Genomic DNA, 7,916 nt, shown 5'->3' with positions numbered 1-7,916 from the left:
CTGCAATTTCCCTCCAAATCCGTCGTCATTAAAAAAAGAAAGGGGAAAAAAATCTCATGCTCAATTATCTGTCATTTGAGCAAATTGGCAAAGGAACAAATGTGTTCAAACAAAGGTCCCCGTCGGTCTCCGTCTGTGCGATTTATTGAACAGAAACGCAATTTGGAACAATCACGATTTGAAAAAAAATATATATATATATATATATATTCGTCATGAAAGGTCACTGGAGCCTCCGCAGATTTATTTTAATTCTGACAAGCTGTTAGCCAAATAACCATCACTCGGGTGTGTTCACATGATGTCACTGCGATCAATGGAGCTACTAATCACAAACACGTTCAATAAAATATCGATCCCATCGGACCGGATTACTAAATGTTAGGCGGATTAAGTCACTTTTTTTTTTTTTTTGGTTTTCTTTCAAACTTCTGCTGATGAGGCCACGACGTGTCAGTGAGACGGATGTTTGTTGATTGTGTTGACAACTAAAAATAGACAAATAAGTAAAGATGAAAAGCACTTGAGAATTGGGCCCTTTTTATCCAGCTTCATTTTTTAAAATTATTATTAATTATTATTATTGTTGCTATTTGCACCTTCAGAGTTAAAATAAAATATCCAAGTTAAGCTAAGATGGCAAGGTATTTCATTTTATTTTTATTTTATTGTGAAAAACAGCCCAGATACACTCTAGTGTTGAGAGGATGTTATTCTTTATACACACAATGAAAAACAGACAATACATCATGGGAGTGGGCTTTAAATTTCTAGTAAAAAAAACAAAACAAAATTACATTTAAAAAGAGAAATAAAAGTTAGATATTCTTTATCCATTTTTAATTATGACAGCAGATTAAAACCTTTACACTATTTGGTATTATGAGTGTGTGATATGTGAGTATAATTTAAACTACAACGTGTGTGTGTGTTGCCACAGAATCGCATTTGCTGCCTTTACTTTTGCTCTAGTTGTTTGTGCAGTATTATAGATTTACACATTCTTTATGTTGGTAGTCGTCTCCACATTCCTGCAAACTGCATGCCCCTGTATGTGCAGATGTATAAACAGTAGCCTATATATTAGACACGGCCTCAGTTATTAAACTCAAGTGAAATTGACTGGAGCTAAACAGATGCAAATTAACCGAAATGTCTCTGGATTCACTTTTATTGTTTTATCTTCTGTTTACAACCCATCGACTTGTGTGTGTGTGTGTGTGTGTGTGTGTGTGTGTGTGTGTGTGTGTTTGACTGACGATATAAGTGCAGTATAGCTGGTGTGAGCTACAGTTATGGCAGTGTGTGTGTTTGCAGAACTGTGGATGTTAACTGAAGCAATAGCTGCAAAATTAGACTGCATGGTTTGGATCCAAGCACAACTTTAACGCCTTTACATTCTGGATTAGAGGGATCATAGTCTGTAAAGCGGATGCATTTTTCCTCCACGCGTCCTATAGGCCGAGACGGAAACATCTATACATTTATTCTACTTCATAGATTGCAGATTAGAATGATTATAGATTGTAATGTGCATGTATTATCTCGCAAGCTAGTTAAGAGCGTTATTCATTGTTCTTCTCCCACTGCCCTCCTGGTTTTAAAGCACACAGCTTTTTCCCCTCTTAAGCACTGCTAACGCTGGATTTATTAGGCTTAAAGAATAGCCTACACATCTTCCTCAAAGGGGATCAGACGTTAAGTGTAGATCAAAAGGATAAGGTCTTAAAAACAGAACAATGCCTCTTGCACAACACTTTTTTCTTATTCCCCTTATGCATGTTAATTTAGTGAATTTTTTTTTAATGCTCATGCTCTCACTCCCAACAATACTTCTCATGGAGAGAGAGGGATGTTTCTGTGTAATAATTCTGCCCCAGAACTCATGGAGCTGTTTGGAATTTAAAAAGTTTTCATTGCAACTTTGCACACAGCAGGTGTGACCTTAAAAAGGGAAAGAAATGCCGTGTCTACGAGCCAAAATATGCTGGAAGTTTTTGCCTTTCTTTCTCTTGTTGTTGTTGTTGTTGTTGTTTTTTCCTCCTTTCTTTCTTTTTTAAATCCATTTTGTGGAGACAGAAAAGAGGAGGCGTAGATACATTTAAAGTGCCGGCTCACTCCGCTGTGCTTTTGTTATTTTCACAGAGACGGCTCGCTTGTATGAAACGGTGACACAGCTTCAGGGAAAGTGATGGACTGAAACATTCAGAAAACACAAACCGGTGACCTACTAGTCATCCTGGCTCCGCTATCAAACACTTTTCATGTGCAGCTACAACTGCAGCACATGTTTGTTTTCCTCTTCTTTTTTTTTTTATTTGAGGTGGAATAAACGGTGAAACATCTCCCTGCCAGTAGCACGCTGTTATCTCGCAGATCTTTATTTATTTATTTATTTATTTTTATTTTCATCAGCCAAGTTGTAAAACCTCTCACACACACAGGGGGAAATATGTATCAGTCGGAATAAATGTGGAATCAAGTACAATTGGCTTTTGCTTAACCCCCACACCACCACCACCACCACCAACAGCCCCACCGCACAAACTACCTCTCCTCCACCCACCCCTCCCCTAGTGAAACTCCCACCCTCCACACCCGATAGAGCACCCGTTGCTAAGCGACAGAGGGAGAGATGGATTGAGGAGACATAGTCAATCAATTCTACAGAGAGAGGGTGAGAGAGGAAGGGGGGAGGTAAGAGAGAGAGGGGAGAGAGGAGAGAGGAGGGGAGGACAGAATGCAGAGTGATTGCAGTCGTATTGAGGCTCCAGTTCGGGCTGAAGACGCTCTTTTGAAACATCTATCTTTGTTAACTGTATCGTGCTTCTGAAAATAAATCCATCTCTGCAGCTGTCCACCCTTCCATCTTTGTCCAAGTGCTTTACTTTAATACTTTTATCACCGCAAATTACAGTCCGCACAAGCGAGCCCCCCCGTGTTTAATATTCCCCTGCTCAAAAGAGAGTTAATTGTATATTGCATGCACTCTTTCTCCCCGGGCTCCGTCTCTTTCTCCATTAGTCACTGCTGCACGCACACACCGGCACACACAAACATGCAGATGCCCGGCAATACCACATGCCCCCTCAGTGTGTATATGTGTGTGTGCAGAGCTGGGTGTTGAGCGCATCGACTGAGTATCGATCCCACCACTCACCTCCCTGCAGTCAGCTCTTGTCCTACATAGCATGCCCTGTCTGATTTCTCCCTTAATGGCTTTTATCCAGCTCCGATCTTTATTTAAACTGAAAAGTAGGAATTAGCACCCACTTCTATCCTAGTCTCTCTTACCTTTTCTTTTCACTGTCATCTCAGAGTGGGTATCGGCAAGTATCGGTCCATTGACCCTCACTCCCTTCCTCCCCTGGCTATGTATGATTGCCTCTCCCGCTCAGAAAAATGCATGATACGCCGTGTTGCTTGCATTCCTCCTCGGCGTTCCTTATATGCGTCATATACAGATAAGGTGAGCGGCAGCAGCAAATAGTGTTTATTTCTATTATTGATAAAGCTGCCTGGCGCTTTGTCGATTCATTGATTAAGAGTTTGGTCTATAAAATGTCAGAAAATGGTGAAGAATGCCCGTCACGAGCTCCGGTTGACATCTACAAATGTCTTGTTTTATTCAGCCCCCAGTCAAACATCCAGTGAAAGTTGAGATTATAATCGTATAAGGCAAAGAAAAGCAGAATTTCTTTCGCTTTCGAGAGCCAATTTGGGGCATTTTTTCTCGAAAATATGACTTATGCGATGAACTGATTGCTAAAAATGTTCTATTGGATTGTATCTAATCCAGTGATGTTGAGTTTATAATTATAGGAGACAAAGAAAAGCAGTGAATCTTCACTTATCATAAGCTGAAAGAAGCAACTTTTGGGCTTTTTTGCTTGAAAATCTGACTTGCATGATTATCAGTTCCTTTCTTTTGTAGTAGATCTATTCGTATTGTCAGGTTAATTGTAGGTTAACTACTTTCATGTCCACTTTAAAGCAGTGATCATCGTTGCAAATATGAAGAAATTGCCTCCTAAAGAGAAACAAAATCCAAACTAAAGCAAATAATATGCATTTAATACAAAATAGCTGAGATTTCTACCCTATGTAGGTATCAGAGCATGAGTTTGGTTTTCCTAAAGTCTTGTGAAAATGCAAATCTCTCCTGCAGTCAGCTAATGATTGCAGCTCTGGCTGTGTGCACTCTGTGATTTCTGTGTCATCTGAATTAGATGTCATTAATAAATCATAAACGGGGTCAAGAGACGAGTCAGGTTATCTAAAACATTCACATCCCCACCTTGCATTGTCATAGCAACAGGGCAGACATCTCGGCGCTCAAATGAGCTGCATTTATTCTGCGCGGAATACTTTTCATATTGATGGCCTCTTTTCCTTATTGTGATCAGCCAGCCACAGCCTGGGGAGGAACCCTCTACGTGCTGTCATCCCTTTCGATTTGATTTGATTTGTTGCTCATAGAGGGAAGTGATGGGAGAGACTCTTATCTTGGCCGAGCAGAAACAAGCCGTACCAAATAAGACACATCGGACTATCTGTGCTGGCACACACAATGGGGATTAATTGATCTCCTAATACCACAGATAAATCAATTCTTTCCTCTCCCCCCCGCCACCACCTCCGGAGCTCTCTGGCCAATTGGACGGCCCCGCCATTTGATCAACACTGCATCTAGGGCCAATAGGAGGAGGGCCGGGGGCTTGACTGACAGCGGCACAGAAGTGTAGCCCTGAAAGGAGGTTAAGGGAGCGGGGGTCCATCAGAAACCCATTGGCAGCAGCGGTGAAAGCGAGCGCTGCAGTGTTGTAGTCTGTGTTGAGTATATGGCGATCCACAGAGAGCACAGACATGCTCAGAGGTGGAGCAGAGCTGCATAAGGAGGTATTAAGAGCGCCGCTGCTGTGCAATAAGTCTGATTTAAGCATTTCTCAGAGGAAGCGTTCACTTTCAGATGAATAAAAAGACACCACGTTGCTGTGAAGGTGTCAAAATGTATCTGATTTGGCACATTGGACATCCTCATCTGCACATGTTTCTGCGGCCGGCCTGCTGTTTGCTACACGGAGCTCCATCGCTGGTCAAGACATCAGCCATTTTCTCACCGTTACCCCATCTTATCTCCACCTTCGTTTGATCCATCTCCATTAGACTCTCCCTTCCTGCGGCCCACCACCACCATCATTCTCACTCCTTCGCTTCTTTTGTAGCTCTCCCACCCAATCTTTCTCTTATCAGCACCTTGGCATTTCTGTCATTCCCACAAACACTGTTTTCCTCATACAGCTCATATAATAACAGGCTAAAAATATGCCTTCTTTTTTTCTTTGCAGTATTGATTTTGCCCGTAGCATTGTCTATGGAGAGAGAGAGAGAGAGAGAGAGAGAGGGAGAGACAAGGAAGACAGAAGGCGGGGGAGAGAAATGAAGTAGAAACAACTGGGAAAAGAATTACTTTCTACGTATGTGGTAATGCTCTCACCTTTCCTATTTTGCTTAAGTGGAAAACCATACTCTACCTGAGTGCATTACCTTTCAATTAAAAGGCAACCGCATTCACTGAGGTCCTTTCTCAGCCACTCAACGTCACAGAGCACCAAGGCACTCACACACTGTACGCATTTAATAATAACCCGCTGAAATTAGAGAAACCTTACCATTGCAAATATGGTCCAGATCAGCTTTTCAGGGAAAATGGTTGGCTCTTTTGGCACTGGTGTGTAATGGGAATGGAGCGAGTTGATCAATAGGCTATTGATCGCAGCTGGCCAGAGTCTGGGGAATTGAGAGTGAGAATAGAGGGGAGTTAGGGTGGGGGTTGGCTCCAGGTTGAATTTTTAAAATGCTCTATTTCAGAGATGACAAATAGTCTATTTGAAAAGGGAGAGACAAAGACGGAGTGCGGGAGAGAAGGCGTCATAAAGAGATGGAGAAAGAGTCTCTGCTTGTGTTGCTCTCTGAGTGGAGAACTGAGACCTCCCTGTTTCCCAGAAGTTACAGTATTTTGGACGGGAGCTGCTGAACTACAAAGACAAAGGGAGCAGGGACTTCTCAGGCTACAGCAGCTTGTGTGTATTCTGGCTGGAAGAAGAAGAAGGAGAGGAGGAGGAGGAGGGGGGTCTTATTTAGGAAGAAAAGAATCCTTCAGATCTAAGACGGTGCTGAAAAGAGAGCACACAGCAAATAATTCACTCCAGAATCCTGCACTTGATGTTTAAATTTAGCCACGGCTATCTTATCTAATCTAAGCTCAAGTTTGTTTTATATAAAAATGTATTTTTAAGGCAGGACTTCTCGTTTTTTGGGCATCTCTTTGAATCTATTTCAAAGCAAGTCCGGTTTCCGAGTTTACGCTCAAAGTCACCCACATAAACCTCAAATATAAATCTACAGTTACAGCCTGATCCTGATCTGTAAACATGAGCACCAATGAGACGCAATAAACCCGAAACATGAACAAACTGTCAAGCAGGAGGGTCAGTTGGGAGACCCTGGAGTTGTGTGCAGTTTATGTGAATGTTGAAGCCCTTAAAATGATAATTTATACATTTAGACTCTCTTTGAATCGCAGGTAGCTTAATCACATCCGATTTTTGGGCATAGAACCTAATTTTTCATGTTGTCTTTTGTGATAGACAGTATCTTCATACTAGAATTAGAATCTGAGGCTTTACTGTCATTATCTTGCAGTGCTGGATGGCAATGCAAAGAAATTTGTGAGGCACTGTCCGGGTAAAACATCTACAAAACTATAAAAAGACATTGCAAAAAGTCTATAAAAAGATTCGATTTGTGCCACATGTGGGCGCGAGAATGTAAACAAAGCTCAAAACTATACACTCGCATGCATCCTTTAGAATCTGTTTCCACGTGTGCTGAAACCCCCTTAAGTTGTTTTCTCACTCAACCTTGATAAAGGTTTGATCATCTCAAAGCACAGAGACTCGCATTTCTGCCTGTTTAAGCCGTTTAGAACTGAACAGAATAGTCCGATTAAATAGATTTCTTGTCATTGCACATACTTGTAGAATGGAATTTGCTGTGCAGAGCCTGAAAACGATGCATTTGAAGATAAATAATGACTAAAAACAATAAAAACAGCATCCAAAGCTAGTGTCATAGTGGTAAAATAGAAGATTTTAAATATAAATATTGCACATAATGTCCTTCAAGTTACTGCAAGCTGTGAGATATTTGCTTATAATTAAAACGGTTCATCCTGTGATGTGAAATATTATGCTGATGCTGATGTAGTGGCAGTAGTACTTAAGTAATATGAATGAGAACGGAATATGGTGACGTTTTAGGAAGCACTGCATCTATTTTAACCATTTCAGTATCATGCAAACAAAAAAAAAAATCATTTGAATAAAAGCATGCAAGAAAAAAACCATACATTTATCACATTTGTGCCTCTTTAAATTATTTTTTATGCATTAAGTCTTCCTTTTTGCTCCACAGAGTTTCTGTTTGGAGGAGCTACAGGAAGCTGATGTGTGTTTTATTTTTTCGGCTTGTGCGCAAAAAAAGAGAACTTGTTAAAGGGTTTTTTTAAAATCTATATCTGGCAACCAAAGTGCAGATTATTTTCCCATCTTCCCTCACTAACCGGAGCAGCACTGTTTATGCATGTTACATGTGCATATACAGGCTTGTAAACATGAGGGAAGCGAGCAGTGCTTCTGAAACGTTGCTCAACTCAACTGCAGGCAATGGAAAGCAGTTAGAGCACCAGTCTGTAAACACCCCTGAGAGGAACCTATACCTCAGTAAAAATTCAGCTGTAAATAATGTATTGAATGCAAACTTAAGGTCCACGGGGAGATATGGATAGGCTCATTACTCTTTTATTTTGCTGGCCTTTTACATAGTCTGCACGGCTCCAAACAATCGACTCCAGA

The sequence above is a fragment of the Acanthochromis polyacanthus genome, chromosome 4 (assembly GCF_021347895.1).
Source record: "Acanthochromis polyacanthus isolate Apoly-LR-REF ecotype Palm Island chromosome 4, KAUST_Apoly_ChrSc, whole genome shotgun sequence".
In the NCBI taxonomy this organism is placed as follows: domain Eukaryota; kingdom Metazoa; phylum Chordata; class Actinopteri; family Pomacentridae; genus Acanthochromis; species Acanthochromis polyacanthus.
The sequence above is the reverse complement of the archived record's forward strand: the minus strand, read 5'-3'. Positions refer to the sequence as shown.